This window comes from Vanessa atalanta, chromosome 21 (genome assembly GCF_905147765.1).
Source record: "Vanessa atalanta chromosome 21, ilVanAtal1.2, whole genome shotgun sequence".
Taxonomy (NCBI): domain Eukaryota; kingdom Metazoa; phylum Arthropoda; class Insecta; order Lepidoptera; family Nymphalidae; genus Vanessa; species Vanessa atalanta.
The window spans coordinates 5,768,899-5,792,958 of record NC_061891.1 but is presented as its reverse complement, the minus strand read 5'-3'; the positions used below and the strand labels follow the sequence as shown (position 1 = coordinate 5,792,958).

General features: G+C 31.3%; 1 protein-coding gene across 1 annotated transcript in view; it reads left to right on the top strand.

The window, feature by feature from the left end:
• The first annotated feature begins 12,494 nt into the window (after nucleotides 1-12,494).
• LOC125072339 (transient receptor potential protein) overlaps nucleotides 12,495-24,060 on the top strand; it is a 39,848-nt gene continuing 28,282 nt past the window's right edge. Inside the window, exon 1 of the mRNA XM_047682946.1 lies at nucleotides 12,495-12,612. The gene's annotated coding sequence lies outside the window, so the exon portion shown is untranslated. The remainder of the gene's footprint in view (nucleotides 12,613-24,060) is intronic.

The following is a 24,060-nucleotide window of genomic DNA, read 5'->3' as shown; positions in this document are numbered from 1 at the left end:
TTAAGGCTGGGCTAAGGATACACGTACTAAACTTTATGTAGCTATAGGCTCATATTTATCTCTGTGTTAAGAATCGATGTCGAATATAGAACTGTAAAATTGTTAATATATAATAAAATAAACGGCATAAATGTGTAATGTTTCGACTGGTTTTATTTTGAAATAAAGTCATATTAAATGGACATAATAATGATTTCGTTTACTTTTAGTCCTATATAAAAAATTAATGTAATTTTTGTTGAATTTTTTGCATCTATTTAAGGTATGTTTGACGTATCATTCAATTTAAAATATACTGTCATTATTACTGAGAAATATAGATATTTAAATAATTAGACTTCTCTATAAGTCTATTTAAAAAGTTTTCTCTAAGTTTTTGAAAAGTAATTAGTTTATTTAATGTGCACAAGAAAATTAGACCAGCTTATTTTGTTTAACGCTATAATTCACCGAAATCATTTACGCGGAAATAGCTGAATCTTTTTTTCAACATTTAACCCACACATCTAAACATAGACAATAAAAGCCTTTAAAAATATTATCACAAAGATATGACCAACTAATTATGTCATTAGTTTGACATTTTGTTTAAGACTAACACTACAAACATAGCTCAAGTGACCAGAACCAAACCTACGACTTTCACATAACTGGTCGTTTACGTAACACTATTAATCTTTTCTTTAAAAAAATATGCTAAATTAAATTAACAATATATCTTAAAAAATATTAATTACGATATAAAGTTGCTTTATAGAGGACGATTCGCATGGCAGAGGCTTAGAGGCCAGCGCGGCGTCGCTTACACCATCTCTTAATTGGTCATTGAGAGCTATTAGCTTCGACTTACAATGCATTTTGTAACTTGAAGCATAATAGCTCACTTTTAGCCCGACAATATGGCGAAGTAGCGATATAATTATTTTATGCGTCAACATTTATTACGACCTTTCCAGTAGAGGCATTCTGTTAGAAGAAAGTCGAAACTCACCCCAGATCACGAGCGTCAAATACCAATACTACAAAACAATACAATTGACTATAATTAATTATTATAATTTTTTAGAATACACGTTTAAAAATGGCGTATCATTGTAAGACGGTTGTCAAAATTTCACGAGTGAGATTCGAAATTAATTCTTACACAGTTAACTGCCGATTCTAATTATTAGGTATTATGTAAAAATTAAAAGTAATTTTCTATTTTATATAGAGAGTGTTGAATATTTAATAATCTCGACATTAAGTTAAAGGATTTTATTGACTTAATATCTTCAGTGCTTCAAATAACATGGGATACATATATCAATCTTTTTTTTTTTAATTTTTACTGATGAAATTACCAAAATCGTATCTTCTCAGAACCGTCTTCAACCAGATGATCTGCTATATAGACCTGCTACAATATCTGATCTTATCAATGCTTAGTGCCATTAATTTAGATTTAGTTGCAATTAAGAATTAAATTTACTCGGTTTCTTAATTAACTCAAATAAATCTCAGGTTGTGGTTTTTGGCAGCTACCCAAAGGTTGAAATCAGCTTCTTCAAATTATTTATAGTGGAATTCCTATAACCCTTACTAATATTGCAAAAATTTTAACCATTATTTTTGACGATAATCTAACATGTTCTACATATATTAATGACACAGGTAAACGCTTGTATTATTAAATCCATTCTTAAGGAAAGAACTACTGAGTTTCTTGTCGATTCTTTTGAGTAGGATTTATTTTCCGAACCAGTGACAGCATCACATAAAATAAATATAGTTAAAGTACTTTTAAAACTCATCTTGAATTAAGTATATATTTTAGATTCTGAAATATTGGTTAAGTTCTATTTGTTTCCCGTTATTGATGATATGTCTGTTTTTAAATGCAACAGAAATGGATTTGAAATGGTTGCTTGGAAGATTTAAACGACCAAAAAAACAAGTACATTCGTTTCAATTATGATTTGAACTGAAATTGCTTAGTGGTTTAAGATCTTGGATCGTAACTGAAGATTGTGAACCCGGGCAAGCTCCTCTTAATTAGCATATTCCTAATTTATATTTATAATTCTTCTCGTACTCGACAACTTAAGAAAACATCGTGAAACTGCTTATTACGGATGAAAATCTGATACGTTACTTCGGTGTATGTCTTAAATATTAATATAGTTAAAGTCACATTTCACGATAGTGCAGTGTTTCGCGCTTGTTCTTACAATATAAATAAAAGTGATATAATAAGTCTTTGCTCATTTTGTTGATACCACTAAGAAAATATAAAATATTCTGTTTAACCTGTCACGTAAGTCCCTACCGATTTCAAAATACAACAACGAGGGACTTGTACACCTTTTTTGCTCATTGAATGAGTAGTTTTAAAAAAAATCAAGCACACAGAAAAATAAGACTGCTTTTGAAAATTGTTAAAAATTAAATGAAATCAAAAACATCTTGAGGAAACCTGCTTCTTTATGATATAGGTAGATGAACGGACAAATAGGCCACCTGATGGTACGTGATCATCACCGCCCATAGACCAATGTCTATGCCACACACAGCGGCAATGCGCTGTTGAAATTATTAACGTCTCCTTACATCGCCAATTTGCTAGGAACCTAGGGAAATAAGGTGTTATGTCCTTTGTGTCTGTAGTTATACTGAATCATTTACCTTTCAAACCGGAACAAAAAATCTCTAAGTATCGCTGTTTGGCGGTTGAATATCTGATGAGTGGGTAATATCTACTCAGACGATCTCGCACTACCACCAATTAAACCGCTGAATGTAATTCTGTCACATCTAGCACTCACTCTTTTGTGAGAAGCTTTTAGCCAACAGTGGGCCAATATTGGTTGTTTTATTTATATATAAAATAACGACATGGGCTCTAATTGGAAATAACATTAAAACTCATCGTTCGAGAGTAATTGAGCAAAGAATATTCAAATACACTATCATTTTTATAATATTAGTAAGATGTATGGCGACAATGCAATCTTGTATCATCGTACGTGAGCATCTGTAATTACGCATACAGACGTGTTAGACCATGTCTAAACGCTAGAGCCCCGATGTCACATCGACTTACAAAGGCAGACAAAGCTAATTCGAAAATACGATATTTCCGTTACAATTCAACATCAACCTTCAAACAATACACAAAATATTAAATAGGTATGTAATATTATTATTAATTGATTTAATATGCCGTAATATGTATTTAATTTTCAAAAATCCTTTCTTAGTCTCATCTACGCTATATAAGGATTGTAGGATTGATTCTAGATCTAGTCCCACCGGTCGAAGAGAGGCAAGGCGTCACGTATGTCAGAAATGTTAAAACTTTATTAAATAAATTGTCTATATTATATATAGGTCGTGTTCGGCGCTATTAGGGGTTTTCACGTAGGTTTTAGACGTAATAAAATAGCCTGTGTCCTCCTTGGACTTCAAGCTTAGTTGGAGTAAAAATTTAGTTCTGTAAATAGGGCGTGAAAAAGCAATAAATGGACAGACAGAGAGAGATTTCCGCATCTATAATATTAGTATAGATTATCAAAAACTCTTCCAGACAACATGTTTGTTATTTTACTACATGCCTTTTTTTTAATCCATAACTATTGTCGCATTTGAGGCCTCTCCCGGACTGTGTTCCGCTCGTAGCTCGGCGTAGCTCTCCTCGGGGGACTGCACGAAATACTGTATGTAGGCAAGATATCGTTCCGGATATAGTTCTAATATTAGTACAATGTGCCCGACACAATCTTTTTTTATTGTCGTGTTTACGTTTATTCACTAGTTTTTTAAGTATTAATTTAAACAAACACAAAGCAAATTATAAAAATATATTAAGCAAGCTCTAATAATAATTATTAGGAGTTCCAAAAACAATCCCATATTCAATCTAAGCCAATACAGGTCTCAGTGTATAATAACATATCTAAACTATTATGTGGTCATCTTAAAACCGACCTATGTAGCTGATTTTGTAAATACATATATGTTTATAATAATAGTCATTAATTGCAGCTACGCTGAAACACTAACTCCCTGCGAAATTAAGAGTGCGAGATTCAAAATAATGCACCTTCATAAGAACACTCTATGTAATTATTTGCGTTATTTCAGTAAAGCTTATATATAATATTTATATTATTATTATTATTAATCTACAAACATATTTTGTTTCTGCAATATTACATTTGTATATTACAATAATCGTTCCGTATAACATCCCTTCTATATCCGCTGACAACAATTTCCGTATGAGCAAATTAATGACACAGACTTAGTACAAACAAAAATATTGTATTGAATATCTAAATGTTGAACGTAAATATGAACTCCGCTTTTTTATCATCTGTATTTTATATCTTATTTAGAATAATATGAGTAAGCCGCTGCTTAGCCTACCAGCAGGCGTAGAAGTTTCTATGTCCTTTTCTGCACCCCTAAAACGTGTATGTTAAATTTCTATTTAAACTAATCTAATCTAAAGCGATTAATTATATTACGAATATTGGCTGGCTATTGGATAGGGTTTAATTATAAATTCATTGCATTGATTTTTTTTTTAAATTAACATTTATCATCTATTTTTTGTCAAACATAGAGTAGGCATTTTTTCCGTTTTTCTCATAAAAGAGCATCGAGCTACACATAAACATTCAACAACAATGAAACGAACTGATTCAAATAACACTTCATATTATCATATCATAATAACAGATATTACGTCGTTCGTTTTATTTTAGCTTATAAACGCTTTTAACTCAACAACAGACTGTAAACAAAAGTTTGTCACAAAGCAACAATGAGTAGAGGCAACGCGAACAACAAACAAACTTACAAAGCAAATAACACACAAGCAAGTTTTCAATAGGCTAGTTCCGAGACCAATTTTACTATTTCATAGACTGTTTTCATCGCAGTTTCCATTTCAATACCGATATCGTGAAGATTTTCGTTTGTGGCAACACCGTGTGATCGTTTTAATAGACAACTTTAATCTGTTTAATAAAATATTTAACCCTTATTATGCCCAGTTTCATTTTATGATACTTTTTTTAGTAATTTTGGTACTTACATGTCGTTTTACATCTGACCTTAAGCAGTTATTACAATTTTTTTTTTCGGGTACACATTTTTTTTGGAGAGACCTCAGGCATACACACTAATTATTTATTATTATTACTAATACCGTACTAGTTACAACTTTATTCTTAAATTAGTTTTTTTTTTAGTTTGTTTATTATTTTTATTATTTTAAAAATATTGAACAGTTCTATAGACGAACAATTAATTAAAGTTTTAAATTTAAATGCATAATTTAAAATGCCTAGAAATATTACTTTTAATAAATTAAGAATAGTCCCAATATTATTTTCATAAAAAACAATATTACATATATTCTTAATTTTTATAAATAGGCGGACGGTATAATTGTAAATCATCTGATGGTAAGTGAGAATCAACCAAACTGAGATTTTATCCTGACTCACATAACAAGTAAATTATTATACATTTTGGATATTCCTTTATTCATACAACTGCCTAGAACAAATAAAAAAAAACAAAAGCGTGCGAAACCGAATAAAACAGCCATTATTTTTTTCTTTTTTGGCGCGGACAGTAACGTAAGCTCAACTGTATGATTTGGTGATTTATTTTAAGATAAATTCTAAGTTATTTAATGTTAATTTATTAATTGTTTGTTAGGATTTTTTTTTAAGTAATTAAAATTCTTGTCTTCTTTAAAATCACTTCTGTACGCTAAATATACAATTTAAATGAATATTAGTCTATAAACAATGAATTGAGTATATATCACCAATATTTTTGGCTGTACGGTTATTCCGTTTAAGCAATTATACATTTATTTCGTTACCCCAGAGTTCAGTAGATATTTTAATAATATCGATATCATCAAAGCATTAATCTTACTATCAATCTTTGGTCGTAACTATTTGTCAACCATTCCACGATTTAACACACAATGAAACGAGGGCCTTTTCATACTGAATGGATGCGAAAATCCTTTTTAATGCCACAATGACAAATGTTTAGTAATATAACCTGTAATAATTCTATTACGACATTTGCAAAGAGTGAGCAGTGTGAAAAGAGGATTTAATCTATATTTTTAAATATGAAAATGACAAGAATAATCGGTAAAATAAAAAAAAAACATATGTATAAAGGCCTTTTAAATAACTAAGCCATCGTTATATTATTATATACATTTTTTGTCTGTAATAATATTATTTAATATAACAAATTGTATCCACACGAATCTTCTCTTTATTTAATTGAGTATCAATAAATCTTTTGTAAGATTTCCACTTCAGAAGAAATTTTAAATATAATAGTTTATTTGCGAATGGCTTCAATTTATATTCGTTCGTTCGTTTCGTTATTTGATTAATTATTGAATGAAATTTTAATATACCTTGATTTATTCACACGAAATCAATTTATTGTTCTGTGTCGCCGTTCAGTCTGAGTGTAGCTTTACTCAAATCTTTATCATTAGTCAAATATCCGTAACTAAACAAATTGAGTGTGTCATGACAAATGAATGTCACTATTTTATATAAAGACGACTAATTTGTCAATGTTAGATCTATCTAACACTGTATAAGCATAAAAAATAATACTTTCATCTGATTAAAAGGATAGGGGCTTCCTATTTTGAATTCCAAGTGGCTTTCGCAGAGTATGAGCCGCCCATCTTAATATTTCTTGTTTTGGGGTTTTTAAGAGTCGTGTAAATATATATTTCGTTATTAAGTGGTGCATTTATTATCGACATAAAAAAAAAACCTTTGACATAAAAAAAAATAATCAAAAAGGCTTAGAGGCTTCAAGGTGATTTAATCCTGAAATAAATTTATATTATATACATATTAATGAAAAAAATATATATACGAATTCCATATCCGACTGTTGGCTTTCTCTGATCGTTAGGAAAAGTTTTGACACTTATCCAGCACGCTGCTCCTATCAGGTTAATGGATACACTTATGGAAGAATAAATCGACACGTGTAAGTTTCTTCACGATGTTTCAATGAGATGAGTTACAAATACGAACTAGGTACCTGATAACTGAGGTATAAGTAGCCACCACGTTCTATTGTATATATAAAAAAAATTCCAATATACGACTATAATAGATTCAATATTAAAATCACGCTTCATCGAACATTAACAATTTCGCCGTATTAAATATTATATGACATTTTCGTGGAGAAAAATATGTTAATACAACTCGTTTATTCATGTGGTATACTCTTATATTGATTTATATATTGTATTTATATATGCTAAACTACTATTAAATATCAATATGGCCATACACAAAAGAAACTCCTACTAAATAAGGTACGTCATAGTGTGCATAAACACAGGAATGCTTTGCGTTTTGCCACTCTCATAATCCGAACAGCATTATCTGCTTTCCAAGGCATGGGATCACCAACACTACTAGCTTACAAAGAACTAATGACAATTTGTGTATATAAAACCACAATCACTTTTTATGTATTCTATCCACAGAGCACAAAATAATCTCATCTAAAAATAACTTCAGGATGGTCACATATAACAAAAGAGATAATGAAATATTATTTTTCAATGTAAAACCTTCATGGTTGAAGTGTATTTGAATAACATTTGGAGAGAGTGTTTGGTTAGGGCGAATGTCAAGCGTGAAGTATCACGTTACATTGGTTTTTGAACAAGTTTCGGGTATCCTGAGTTTTTAAAAGAAAGCATCAACTTTACTCATCAATCATATTGTGACTACTTATAGTCAGATAGCCCATTTGTCTGTCTACTTGCCTGAATATCCTTATTTCCGTATGATTGATGATATGAAGTATTTCCTTATGATCACTAGGATATCCGAAGTGTGTTATGAAAATCGTTAGCAACATTGAATCAGCTACTCAAACGAACTCATTAGACGAATGCTTACGTCACGTTTTGATATTTGCATGTTTAAATAAAAATGCAAGGAAAAAACAAAAATTATTTTAATTCGTCTCTCAATAAAAATATTATGGGATTTGTTGGCAGACAAGCATATAGGCCACCTGATGGTAAGTGGCCCATAGACAATGGCGCTGTAAGAAATATTAACTATTCTTTACATCGCCAATGCGCCACCAACTTTGGGAACTAAGATGCTATGCCCCTGGTGCCTGTACACTACAGTTACACGGGCTCACTCACCCTTCAAACCGGAAAACAACAATCGATATTTGATAAGTTGATCTGATGAGTGAAAAAAATATATTGATACATTGTCTAGCAAGCTGTTAAGCTAATATTTTAATTCACAGTGTAATCATGCATCAGTTAAAATGGATAGAAACATGTAACATGATAATCTTATTATGTAGAATCATTGCATTTATATAAGTACGGCGTAAGTTAATTACAATGCACAGTGCTTCTCAACCTTTGGTATATTTTTTATTTATTTAAAAAAAACGAATTTATGTATTTATTGTAAAGTAGAGCTCAAGGCTGTATACCCCTGCTAGGCTAAGGTATTCATCAGTATAAGGAGACAGTTGGGAATGAATTCCACAATGCTGCTCTAATGCAGATTGGTGGACAAAGATTTTATTCCAACACAAGCTGGTTTCCTCAGGACTTTTCCTTCAACTCCGAGGACGAGATTAAATGAATTAATGATTTTGCGAATGCTCACGATTCTGAGCCATTGAGCACATGCCATTCTCCTAAAAGCATCATGGACAGACCTAATGGTTAGCCATTAGGTCTGTCCATTGGCCTTCTCGCTTCTCAAGGCTACCTTTCGTCTTCCATTCTAGCCAAGTGCCCAGCAAATCTCCACTTGAATCTTATGATACGCATCCCAGCGTCTTCGACCTTCATGTTTCGTCTAATTTACTATTATATCTATAATAATGATATGTCATAATAAAAAATATTCCGGGCCTAAGAACCACTGTCCAATGTCAGCGGAAGAACTGGGATACCCTCACCTTGGCCTATGGAAGCTGCACTTCACAACCGACACAAATTATTCATTATTCAATTATGAATCTTAAGCCACAAATCATAGAATACAATTTACAATAAGATATATACAATGAAGGAAAAGCCGCGGCCGAGTACTTTATATAAAATAGGATTACTGGAATAGTTTTATGGCCAATGGCAATAGATTTTAAATCTACGTTGACTCTTACAATCCAATTAGTGTTGACACAATTATCAATCAAAGACATTTTATTAGGTAAGTAGACAGGCAGGTTTCCTACCTGTCATCACCTCTGTCTAAGGTACGATAACTAACACTGGTTTACTAACAATGAAAGCCGAAACAAGTCGTAACTCAGTGATAAAACTAAAACAAATATAAAGAGCTTTATTTTTTACATATAGCAAAATTGGACTGTCTGTTTGTAATATTAAAATAACCGATTATAAAATGCATGTATGTGTTCACGGCACATATACCAAAATATCATTTTTTACAATTTGTGTCTGTCTGGCTGTTAGTTCCGGCTAATCTCTGGAATGGCTGGGCCGATTTTGACGGGACTTTCACAAGCAGATAGCTGATGTAATTAGGAGTAACTTGCGCTAATTGTATTTTGAATTAATATTTCATAATAATAAAGTTACGCTAATACACAATTCATAAGTTGTAGTAAATTCTGCGAACTGATCAATATTTTTTTGTTAAATTCAAACGCGCACGAATTCGCGGGCACAGCTAGTCTGTAAAATATAAATGTTGGGCATTAGTTATACACAATATGATATAAGTTACATATTAAATTCATCATTAAATTCGCTTGCCCTTGATTTGTGAGACTTCGTCTACTGGTTACCTGTCTGATGCCAACTCATGTTTTTCTAAGTAGTCCATATACCTCCTTAGTTGTTTTCGTGCCCGATTGACAGATATGCTTATCAAATGCCGCCTTTTACGATTCACACGAGTTCTAATAGCTTTTATTCTTATTAGGTCTTATTATTGTGCCGGAACCACATAACAATTTCTAGGTATTTTAGTCATCAAATATTCATTTACGTATATACGTTAGACATGAATTAAATATTTAGTATATTATTCTTATATAACAGGCCTGTGAGGATGAGAAGTATGCAACAGTAAACATAAGCTTTGGATGGCTGAATGTCCGCAGATTATTTATGTACCAGAAAGTTTATGGAAAACCAATTGATGATTACCAATTCCAATTTCCAAAACAATAAAAGATTCCATAGAACAAAAGATATGAACAAAACCCTATATAAAATAAATATATATAAGTATTATAATAGAAAAGTATATAAGACAATGAGTAAATGTATACCACGTGCACATGCGACCTTGTTTGAAGTAATCACTTACAAATAACCTTCAGCAAGAGTAAAACTGATTACTTTGTTTTAATTTCAATTTGGCTAGAATCTCGGTGGTAGGGCTTTGTGCAAGCCCGTCTGGGTAGGTACCACCTGCTCATTAGATATTCTACCGCCAAACAATAGTACTCAGTATTGTTCTGTTCCGGTTTGAAGGGTGAGTGAGCCAGTGTAACTACAGGCACAAGGGACGGAACATCTTAGTTCCCAAGGTTGGTGGCGCATTGGTGATGTAAGGAATGATTAATATTTCTTAAAGCGCCATTGTCTATGGGCGGTGGTGACCATTTACCATCACAACACATAAAAAAAATAAACGCAGATACCGAAAACCCGCAATAATATAAATTAAAAAATATTTTGTTTAAAAAACTTAATGTTTGAAATGGACATGGCTGTTCTGGACAGTGGCAGGTGATTTTGATCCGTAAATCAACAAATATCTTCCTAGAATCAAACTATTTTGGGTACATCAAATCATCCTGAAGCAGTTTTACTCACGACTTTGTTCTTATGAAATGACATATCTTTCACTCCCTTAGGATTTGTGCCTCAAATTTTGTTCCTCATGTTTCTCTGATATATCTCCGTACTACATAAAAGTCGGTGTAACGCCTTAAGCGTCGGAATGTAAAAGGCCAAATAGACCTATTTCCACATCTAGTAGTAATATAAAAAAGTGAAAGTAATTCTGGCTGTTACCTCCTCACACTTAAACCGCTAAACCAATTTTGGACGAAATTTGCAATGGAGCTACTTTGAGTCCCGAGAAAGTTTTTAATTCTCACTTCTAAGAGGTAAAATTGGGGTGACAATGTATGGGTTATGTTTTATAAATGTCGTGCGGGTAAAGAGGGAAGGTTTATCTTGTATATAAATATGGGTTCGATCGGGATATGTAGTTCTTACGTCTTATTCGATTTTTATATTAGAATTATTAGCATTTATATTTAAATAATAAATTTCTTTTTTTTTATATAAAATTCCCAAAATATATCATATAGCCAATATAAATGTATTAGTGTCAATATTGTAGCGATACGAAGAAATTAAACATATCGATATGTTGAAAAGCGACGGACTTACATTAATAGCATTAGCGGGCTGGCGAATTAGTGATGTATGTTATTATATATTTATCGATGTTTATTTTAATATCAGTGTAATTGACTAGATTAAAAAAAAATGTGCGAATACAGATGTTACATTGCCTTAATCCTTTGAGGGCATCGGTTTATTTGATAAAATAAAAAATAAAAAATTCATCTCACTTGTCATACACAGCAATCTTACTGCTCCAATTTACATATATATATATATATATATATATATATATATATATATATATATATATATATATATATATATATATATAATAGATATTCGCTAATCTTTGAGTTAAAATGATGGATTTTTTACATCGTATTAAAGCATTTCGGATATTATAGAAATATACCTCAAACTATTCAGAAGCGATTCGATTCAATCGATTTACAAAAAATATAATCAATATTGTATAATTCGAATTCGAATCCAAATACGCTTTCCCTCTTTGTGTGTCACAAAATGCAGAAAAAAACAAGTACGAATCAATACAATTGCTATTTTTAATACGATATTAACTTCAAGGTTTTGATGAAATACGCACAATATCAAAATCAAAATATACTTTATTAAAGTAGGTCATTTTATACCTATATTAAGTGAAGCTACCACCGGTTTGGAATGTAGATTCTATCGAGAAGAACCGGCAAGAAACTCTGTAGTTACTCTTTTTCAACATTTAAATACCTACAAAGTTATGTTAACCAAATAAAATTATATATGTATATAATATATCCTGCCTGGAAGTCAACAAGTATACTACCAAATACACTATATTCATCGACCCAAATGTATGAACAGGCTACATATTTCCAGTTGATGACCTGTCTTATCCATATAAATCTAAAAGATGTAAACTGAAAATAATAACAACCTCTAAAATATACTATATATAATAATAAAATAATATAAGATAATTTTTATTTTTTTTAATGATATCGATAAAATACTCATCACTAGAGTCTGTGGCGAACCACTTTGAAAATTCGATTAACGTGTTCACTTAGCATATTGTTGGCCATTGTCCCGTAGGACAAGTTCTGGTGCGGTTTCGTTCGCGAATATTTTTTTGTGACTTATCATGAATTTGTGGTGACTAACAATTGGTGAGTAAACTTTGTTTAATTCGCTAAATGTCATAAAATGTTATAAAACCGTTTAAGGACATATTAACAATTACATTAAATGAGCGACGCAAATATTTGTTACTAATTACAAATTAAACATTTGTGTTACCAATGATTCTTGGATTATGGAGTTTGGGAGTGCAGTTTTTAGATTCACATCCGTGCGTTGAATCCGTTATTGACGGATAAATTGGTAAATTTTTACCCAATTTAATGTAATTGTAATTCCATGGAAAACTTAATTGCATAATTATACTGAAATTAAATTATTATTAGACTATATATGAAATATATGTATATATATATGTGACGAAGGAAAACTTGAAGTGTTCAAGTATGCTAAGCGTTATCTTTAAATATATATCAGCGTTTTCTCTTTGTGATTTAGAGCAAAAAGATATTGATATTGTATGGTATTTGAATGAACTTGGTATTAGGGTTATATTAAACCCCATCTGGATAGATATCCCCCACTCAACACATATTGTATAGCTAACAGCACCCTTAATGTTTCCCATAATTTTTCTTATTATTGTGTTCTGAGTTGAAGAGTAAGTGAGCCAGTGGAACTACAGACATAAGGGACATTTTAGTTCCTAAGGTTGGGGCATTAGCCATGTAAGGTATGGTTAATAGTTCTTACTCTAAAGCCTATGGGCGATGGTCCCACTTACCATCACCACCATCATCACCATGTAGTTCATATGTCCGTTCGCTTAATATTTCAAAAAATACAAACAGCTGAACGGTCATTCCGATGCAAGTGACAATTTTCATAAAAAGAAACCCCTACTAGACCAAGGAGGCAATTCATTATCGGAATTTCCATATGTTTAGTATACACTTGTCAGGACAGGTCCTGGCTTGGTACAGATAAAAATAAGATTCAATTATATCTGGTATGTTTTAATAAGCAGGTGTAAACAAATATAATAACAATATATTGGTAGTTCACCACTGAATTTTCATGTGCTTAATTTGTGTTTATAATTCGGCTGTGAAGGAAAACATCGTGAGCAAACCTGCATGTGTCTAATTTCAAAAAAATTCTGCCACATGTGAATCCACCAACCCGTATTGGAACAGCGTGGTGGAATATGCTCCAAACCTTTTCTTCAAAGGGAGAGGAGGCCTAAGCCCAGCAGTGGGAAATTTACAGGCTGCTAATGTAATGTAAATGTCCTTTATTTCTCCCCGTTGCGAACAACAGAAAATAAAACAACTGTGACACACGTCAAAAAGATAAGTGTAGGCATAGTCTTTTCTATAGAATTTATAGAAAAAAACTTAAACTTTTCATACAAATTGATCTTTTATGAATTATAGTTTTGGCAACGTTCGCTTAGAAAGCGCACGGACTTACAAAAATCTCTCTGACTACATTGACATAATAAGCTATGTCTTTTAAAATATACAACATATAAACATACTACAATGTGTATTCTAAAACTATATACTTGTTTCCGTCCCCCGCTTCGCCCATATGTGAGGCAACTGAAATCAACCACAAAAGTAACAAAAAAAACTCACTTAAGCATAAATTTAAAAATTAGTTAGGTTTATAGTATAACATAAAAAATTCTTATCAATCGGACGAGTAACTTTTCCATGAGTTCAGAAAAAAACAAAACACCTTAACCCTACTATTATTAAACTTAATATTACTATTATTAAACTAAAATTCAACACATATATAAAAATTATATAATTAATTTTATATATACATAACCCAAATACATCAACAATATTTCTTTATTATGTTAAAACGTTTATTTTAAATCCGTCAATAAAGATGAGGGTCAATTCTATTAGTGCTAATGCATCGAACGGACATCGGATCCGATATCATAGAAGCAATATCATAATATTAAGTACTTTTACCTACATCATACAACATGTACCTACATATTTAACATGATGAGATGTGCTTTTTAATACGTCATTCGAATTAAATAATTGATTATGTCATTATGAGACAAATCTATAATAATAAGGATGCTTTTAGGGTTCTGTACTTCTAAAGGAAAAGGAATCCTTATAAGATCACTTCATTGTATATCTGTCCGTCCAGCTGTCTGCCTGTTTGTTCATCGATATCCTTTTTCTCAGGAACGCGTAGAATTGTAAATTAATACCAAATACTGACGTCTGCGGTATCTTGGAGCTGTAAAAAAAACAAAAACTAAGTTTGCGATAAGTTAATCAAAAATATGGCCGTTAAAGTCGCATTTTCCATACATTCGCAAAGAACATCAAAAACTTAAGGGTACTGGGTCCCATTGACCTAGAATCATGAGATTTGACAAAAAAGAATATCCTACAGCATAATTTTAAGAAAAAATCGCAAACTGTAAATTTGTTGTTACATCTGTGTATCTTTCAGTATTGTGCCATGGTAATGATTCAAAATGAGGTTCAAAATGTTACCCTTACATCAAAATTGAGCGAATTCAACTCGCACATACCCGTTTGTTTTGTAATGCCTAACTGAAAAAAAATATCAAACCAATATACATAAAACTTATACCAGAAGATGCATATTTTTAAATAAAAAGCTGCGCTTTGCAATTTCTCCCGCCGTAAAGACTATTAACGTGACAACCGTAAATTTGATGTCCTTGTATTTTATTGTTAAAACTAACTGTATACCCGGTACATAAACTCAATGGATTTTTTTTTTAAATAATTATATAGAATTTGTGGTAACCTGCCTTGCTTAAATTTATATTTATATTTATAGCATCTAAAATGGCAGAGTTCCGTACAAACTTCCATCCGAAATTTCAAAAACACTTACGTTTCCTGCGACTTTTTTTGAGTTTGAATTTAACCCTGTTAGATAATGAATTTGCAAAAATGTTATAAGATTTGTCTTTTACTTATAATCAAAAGACTAAATACCGATTTTTATATTTCCAACATTGAAAAAGGCCAATTTCTAAACAAACCTTCACACTCAATGTTATTCTCATAATAATAATAATATTTGTCTGGCACTCATAAACTGAAGCCTAAATGCGTATTTCCATAAAAAACTTTCACCCCACATTTAACTCTATTCGGTCCTGTTTAAGTGCGTTTTTTTGACGTTTGCAAGATTCGATTCAATTTTGATGCAAGGGTAACATTTTGAATTTCATTTTGAATCATTTTCACCCCAGCGATAGAGCTCAAAACCATAGAAAATAATAGCAATACAATGTAACACGATAAATTATTCATATTAATGGAAATATTTAAATAACTATAAGCTTAGTTATATAAGTAAACAAATATATATGTATCTAAGAAGGTAATTATGTACTATTGTATATTACGATCGTCTGGCTTTGGGACAAGGATACTAGACGCATTACTTCGATGAATATTAATTCGGATTTCGTAAAAAAATTGAGACAGCGAGACAGGAGGTAACATCTTTTAAATTGTTGTTGTTACATAAACATTATTTTATTATTATTAGCTTTAAATAGAATATGTGCTAAATTAATAGCAACATTAACAAATACATGTTCATCAAAAAGTTATAGTATCATTATTACATTTATTTACATATTAAACATTTAATTATTTTTAAATATCCTTTTTATTATACAATCATAATATAACAAAGCTAATATAAAATTAAAAAATAAGAGTGTTGTTGAGAAAAATGCCTTAAATTGTTAAGTATTTCCTGGTGGGGTTTCGAAATAATTTCAAAAATTTGTTATAATTGTATCGTCCAATTTTTCATAATCAAAATCGATTAAGAAAACGTCGAGTTAAGTTTTTTTTGCTTAAATAATAGCTCAACTTAAACTTTTTATACTATTTATTTTATCGGTACAATTGAAATAAAATTTTAATTTGAAAAACTTTTAATGTGGTTTTAAATTAATCTATTGATCACTGCTACTTATTTTTTAGCGTCGAAAGAGAGATTTCATGGAAAATTCTAGGCGCTTTCCAAGTAAATAAAAAATAATTATGAAATAGGTCACGAAAGTTTTATAATTTTAATTAGATAATATTAATAGGCGGAAAAACCCTTACCTTTGCCAAGTCAGATCACGTAGCTCTATAAATATATTTTCAGCCTTTTTACAGGTATTTAATTACTAACGACTATTTGGCGTACTACTATAATTGGTTAGTGCAATAATAGTCCTAGGTTCGAAATCATCGTGTAAAATATTCGTATTTAAAGCGAGATGACTGTCTTTTCAGATCCTTGACATGACTTGACGTAAATATTCCACTACTAAAACTTGGTTTTAACTTAAACCTTATTCCATCACAGACCTCCAGTGCGGATGTAGACTCTAGAACAATCGGTTGGGTTGTGTAGTAAAACGTTAATCACACAAACTTTCCCTCTAGATCAATGTTGAATAAAACATTTATTCTTATTTAGTTAATATATAATCTAATAGGAATAACTAAGAATCGTTTGCATAGACCTGTATCCAATCCCCAGCTATAAAAATAAACATTCACCTTGAGCTTCAATCTCATTATAGCTATGCAAATCTCTTATAGAAATCGCGCAAAACTAGCACTTGACATGGTTTGCTATGTTATGTTTAATATACGATGTTATTAATTTAACATGCTATGTTACGTTATTTATATTTAGCAAGAAAATTGCTGCAGAAATGCCTATGTACAAAAACATGCTTATTCTTTGGCGAGATATCTTCCAACACGTCCAGGAAGGAAGAAATAATTAAGACAAATTAATAAGAGGTAAATACGTGCAATCACACAAAATCTAGATTAAAAATCAGATTACTATTATTATAAAGATGTAAAATTTGTTTGTATGTTAGGGTAATTTACGCAACTTAGGATCCAATTCAAATTTTTTTTCCCTGGTATGAATTTACATTATTCATGAAGGTATATTTATGTGTTTTATGTATTAAATTGCAAAAGCGTGAAACCAAGACGGGTCGTTAGTATAGTTATATCTTACAAGCCAATCTTTAGCGAGACTACTCAGCTGCGCAAAAGATATTATATTAAACTAGTGTGTACAAACACAGGTGCACTCTCTATGCCCTCACATTCATAATGCGATGGAACGACAACTCCGACTCGACCGGAGATCACATCAGGCGCAGGACCAACGCCTTTACGTGCTCTCCGAGGCACGGTAGTGTACACACATCAAACTTCCAGACTCCGAGCTGTTACTGAGAATTTTCAATATAAAAACCCAATAACTTTTTTCGGCCCGACCTGGAGTTTGAAGCCAGGACCTCGAGATCTTTGGCCATATATCTAGCCACTAAACCAACGTGGTTAATATAAAAGTACAAAGACAATAATCCTGTAACGTAGTTACATAATATATTGAAATATATTGTAAGTTTTGTATAGATCGAAGTATATTGTTGAATAATGTGTTTTGATAACCTACACAATACTCACTGAGCCAGAATATTTTTACGAAAAAACGTTATATATGTATTATTCCCTCGAAATTAATTCTTTTTATCTCCCTCTAAGTGATAATTGTTAAACGAATTGTTTTCTATCAATTATTTCCAAATACGTTTAGTTATTGAAGAGATGTGATGCTTTTAAAGTAAAACAATATCGACCTTGATCAGATAACCTTAAAATAGATTGGCAATATTAGCATCGAGAAATTAGACAGACTTATGCGAGGACAAAGTTTTATTCTTTTATGTCTTTAATCAAATATTAAATTATTATTATAATTTCAAGGGTTGAGCCTTGAAATTAAATAATTCACATGCATTTTAATATGAACTTTGAACTGGATACATGCGAAATCAACTCAAAGATTAGTTATTTTCTTTATTTCCGCTCTTGATATGATTAATTCATTACAATACAATACATTTGCCACCAATTCATTATGACAATAAATATTTACTACTACGTTTTATTCTTACGTTCCATGTTATGTTGGAAGCCAGTATAATTGTAAAGGCCTTATGTTGGCATTGTAAGACATTGAATATGCAATAAACGACTTATGCACTACAACCTCAATAAACCATCAGCTAAAGCTCACAGACGACTTACTGGCATTTTGTTTTCCAAACTTATTGCCAAAAACACAATACATAATACGTATTCATAGTCAGTACAGTTGCTTACTAAAATAAACTCAATGAATGATATGATTTTATTAAATCTTCATTTGTAAACATTTTGTGAACTCGTTTTTAATTCATAACATTAATTTTATAAGAAAAATATTTCATAAACATTTATCTTGAAGCTGTTACATTTCTACTGGTAATAATTTAGTCGACCACGAATAAACCTAATAAATCACCGAATATCTGGCGATAAGCTACATAAAAACTCATAGTAGTCACGTATCTTACAAAATGGGTTCATCAGATCGTAATTTTAGACTTTGAAGTCTCGAAATGCTGAAAAAAAACATTCATTTTTATACTTTATACAACAATTTGCATTCCCTGAAATAAGTTGCTATACTGTATTCCAAGAATGGTACTGTTTATTTGTCAAGTACTCGTTGAAGTTGCTATCATTTGTTTTATTTTCCATTTTTATATAAAACCGTACAATATATGACAGCCACTGTATTCAAATTTTATCAATATTATTACGTCAGGCTTTTTTGGAGCTTCGTATTATAATATTAGATCAGTAATTCTTGAATACGTATTACTTGTATCTTGGAAAAGATTTAGCTCAAATTTTGTAATTAGATAGGGCATTAGCATTAGCAGCCTGTGAATTTCCCACTGCTGGGCTAAAGGCCCCCTCTCCCTTGAGGAGAAGGTTTGGAGCATATTCCACCACGCTGCTCGAATGCGGGTTGGTGGAATACACATGTGGCAAAATTTCGTTGAAATTAGACACATGCAGGTTTCCTCACGATGTTTTCCTTCACTGCCGAGCACGAGATGAATTATAAACACAAATTAAGCACATGAAAATTCAGTGGTCCCTGCCTGGGTTTGAACACGAAATCATCGGTTAAGATGAACGCGTTCTAACCACTGGGCCATCTCGGCTCTTCATTAGATAGGGTGTGGCTCTTTAAGTTATCTATATAGGTGACAAAACGCAAAATTTACGCAAAAAAGGAACACATTTTTTGTAACTAATTATAATTAATAATTATTATTAGAACAAAGAGAATCTCGGTCGCTTAAGTACTGTATATTATCTGTGGATCACAAACTTTACTATGATAGAAATAATTTTAGCCCATGATGCGTCAGTGCATATGATTGATGTTTGATTCCAAGATTAACGTGATTCGAATACGAGCGACTTCTAAACACTATGGTAATATTCTATAAATACGTTTCTCTCTAGGATTTAACTGTTATATTGCTAGAATTTCTGAACCAGATCTCACACATTACTGATTTAATGCAACAATCTAACATTCACTCATAAATATTATGCAAAAAATGTTTTTGGAACGTTTTTTTTTTACGGTCTTCGTTAAGCGTCATGCCAGACGACCTCTCGTTCTCTTTCCTTTTGTTGTCTATCTCTTTCCATTGCATTATATGAATTGACCACCGAGTCGATGTAGAAAAAGTTCATTAGTTTTCTATGTTGTCTTGGGGCTGGATGTATGTGGTGCCGTCGTTACTTCTGATTTTCCATAACACAAATGCTTTAGCTACTTACATTGGGATCAGAGTAATGTACGTGATGTTGTCCAATATTTATTTATTTATTATATAATATAAGATTATTTAAACGTTTCTTGTTATTATTATAATTCACCTGGAATTTTTAATAACTATTTTATATATATTCTCAAACGCTGTTAAATTATTCCATTATGGATGTTATTTAGTTCATAATATATAGCGGAAGCAACTTCGTTTCAACCGAGAGTCCGATGACGCATCCCTTTTCAAAACATATTAAAAAAAAATAGTATAGTTACAATTGTTTTTAATCAGCAGGAGAAGTTGTTAATCCTATCTATGATATTTCTAATATCATATTAGATTGAAAACATGAAACTTTTATTTGTGATTGCGCAAACACTTTTGCCTTAATTTTTTTACCTAATTAGCTAGTCGGCGTTAGCAATGGCTATGGCGGGTAAAATCGGTCGAAAGAACAACATATTATAATATGCTAAGATTATATTTTGACATGAAGCAACCAACTTTAAGTATTCTACTACTACATAGGCTAGGCTAGGACTCCTTCCTATCCTCCTTCCTATCCTCGTCACAGTACCATCCGTAAGCGATCGCGTGGCGCCCGCCGAAAGACGGAGAGGGTACCGCTGGTTTTTTAGTGGGTAAACCCGGCGTACCTGGGCGCACTCGGCGTCCAGGGCTCCGGGTAGTCCCACAAACCCCCCCCCCGTCCCACTTACCAACACGTGGGGGAAGCGCGTAAAGCGTTTTTCCAGCGAGAAAAAAAAATAAAAAAAAAACGGACCTCCTATCCTTTTTCAAAAAGCCTTAAAGTCTATTCCACTGCGCTATTCCAATCCAAACCGCATATTTAGTTTTTTTTTAAGAGGTCTCGGCATTTCTTATATATGGTTGGTATGGTATTGGTATTTAACCCAAATAATTAACCCATGTTTGATAGTTTAAGTTTAATTATACATTTTGGGGTAATTAAATCTAAACTACATTACAATCTTACTATTTGTAATTGTTCTTATCACTGAGTGGGAATACTTGAAAGTCATCATAAAGTCGATACGGACTCGGTCCATAAATTTTATAGTCGTTAACAGTCTACTAAAGCTACTGTCAATAAAACAGCGGGTATAACTTTGCGTACATATTATAAAATCGATGAACGTTTCAAAATAATTACAGATTAATGAAAATTTCATATCAGTAAATGTTCATAACCAACCCAACATTAATAATTTAAGAAATGTTAATTACTACTAATACCGGTACTGTCTTTGCAAGGGTTTGATAAGTGTCTATACAACTTTTAGATTAAAAAAAAACACTTAAAAATAACTCGGCATTTCTCTACTATATTGCATGTATTATCCATATAAACTACTCCTTAAATCACTCTGTTTATTTATGAAAATCGCGTTAATATTAGTTGTGTAGTTAAGGAATCTAAGCATACAGGCAGCAGGTATGTGGTTTTTGTAAGCAGTCAATGCGGCATCGCCCATGGAACCAAAAATGTTTAAACTATATCCTATAACATTGTTTCACTTTGTCTTATACGAGGATACCCCCAAAACCTACCTACCCACTATTTTGTTAACCGTCAACGTCTATAGCGAGATAGCGACAAGTACGATTAAATACTATTTCCTTTCTCCCCTACATATAGCATAATAAATATTAAGATATTTACTTAGTATAATATAACTATTATAATATTACAAATATTAAAATACCGCTTTTGCTAAACGCTCTTATTTCCGCTGACAGTTGGACAAGCATGCATCGGAGCCTGGTATTTTTACTTTGTAAACAGGCACTCATGAACTGATTCTGATCAAAGGGGCGATCGCCATATGGGAAAGTCGAAACAACAGGTGTAATGCCTTCGTTAATAATTGTCTAATGTTAAACACGGCATCGTATTATAATAATTATTGGTTAAAATTTAAAGTCCCATACATATATTTTTAAAATGAAATATATTTAAATATCATTCTTTTTTAAGTTTCTTAATTAGTCTTTTGATTTTTTAAGTCGAATATTCAATTTCTAACCAGTACTTTTTAAATTATATTATTTATAATAGAATATCATATTCCTTAGCAATATTTGAAAGTAAATACATTGTTATTTGGATAATTACTGAATAACTATGGCGGTACTATATAAAAAGTAAATTAATTTTTTATTATATGAATAATTCATCCAAATTTCCTACTGCAGCGTAACGGTTGTCTTATAATAATATGAAAACTTTGACTCATTATTTTTTTTAAATTTTTGAATTTAAAAAATAAAAGTATTTCTTAAATGTTTGTCTAAATCATTCTGACTGACATTCTATTGTATATTTAGTATCAACTTCGCACCCGTGCGAAGCCGGGCTGGGTCTCTAGTTATTATATACTAAGTGAAGATATATCGACACTCTGAATACCAACTATAAATATTAGTGTTGTTTTGTTTAAAAAAAAAGTCGATAAAATAGTTTAAAATAACAATCGGAGAGCTTAATACAGTTAAAGTTCGGACAAGGTCAATCGTTAGATAACTCAAGCCATTCTATATGTCATAACAAAGTACTTTAGTTCGTGAGTCAGTTTAAAAATTATTAAGAAACGTAATATATTTCGGGAATCAGTCAGATACGAAACGAAATTAGTTCTGCGCGAGATTCGAATCGAAACATACATGGAAAAAATCGATTCCACTTCAAATTACATAAACAATAAATTGATTTTTATTCGAATTGTTTTTAAATAATCAATTGCTTTGTTATAAGGAAATGTTCATTGTTGTTTTTTAAAATGTAGTTTTTAATATTGTAACTTGACAGTAAAGCGAGTTATTATAGGTGTTTTTTTTAAGTGACTAAATTAATATAAAAATTAATTAGTTTAACCAAAATTTACAAAATGAAAAAACGGAAAAAGAATAAACAGCCGCGGATTCGATTCGACATGAATACTCTGGTAATTGTTTTTAATTTAATAAAGTATATTCTATATTCAGTTTCCACAATATTATTTTATCATTTTTTTATTGAAATTACTTAGAATTAATAATTATATAATAATTTTACGGATACTTTTCAAGTGTTAAAACACAACAACAATTCAATTACAGATAACAAATATTTATATATGTGGTATTCTGTACGAACTCACTTTGCATTTCTATCGTGAAATGTTACCGATATTATGTGTGTAATATTTAAATGTTATAACTATTGCAATGTGTCCTCTTTTGGACTTCACGACAAATTTTTTCGGTGATTTTTGAGTTCGAAAAGTAGTCTCTTTGCTCATACCAAAGCTGAAATCTCTTAATATATGTTTAGTATACCTACTATTTCAAGCTGATCATTGTTACCTAGAGTAGTTGCATGGCTATCAACGCGTTGATCATGTGATGTATTCATACTTTTTACATAATAAATAATTTTTTTGTATAATACTGTATTTTGATCTACCTCGTAGGGTTCAGCCAACGTTTGCAATGTAAATTCAAAAAATGTGTTTCTCTACTATATTGTGCATATATTATACATATAAACCTTCCTCATGAATCAATCTATAAGAAAAAACCGCATCAAAATCCGTTGTGTCATTTTAAAGATCTAAGCATACATAGGGACAGACAGCGGTAAGCGACTTTGTTTTATACTATGTAATGACAATGATAACTTCATGACATGCGGTTGTTTTTTTCATGCGTTAATATTCTATTACTGGAAATAATGTAGGTAGCCGACCACTTAATGGTATGTAATCTTCACCAACCGTAGACATTGGCGCCTTAAAAA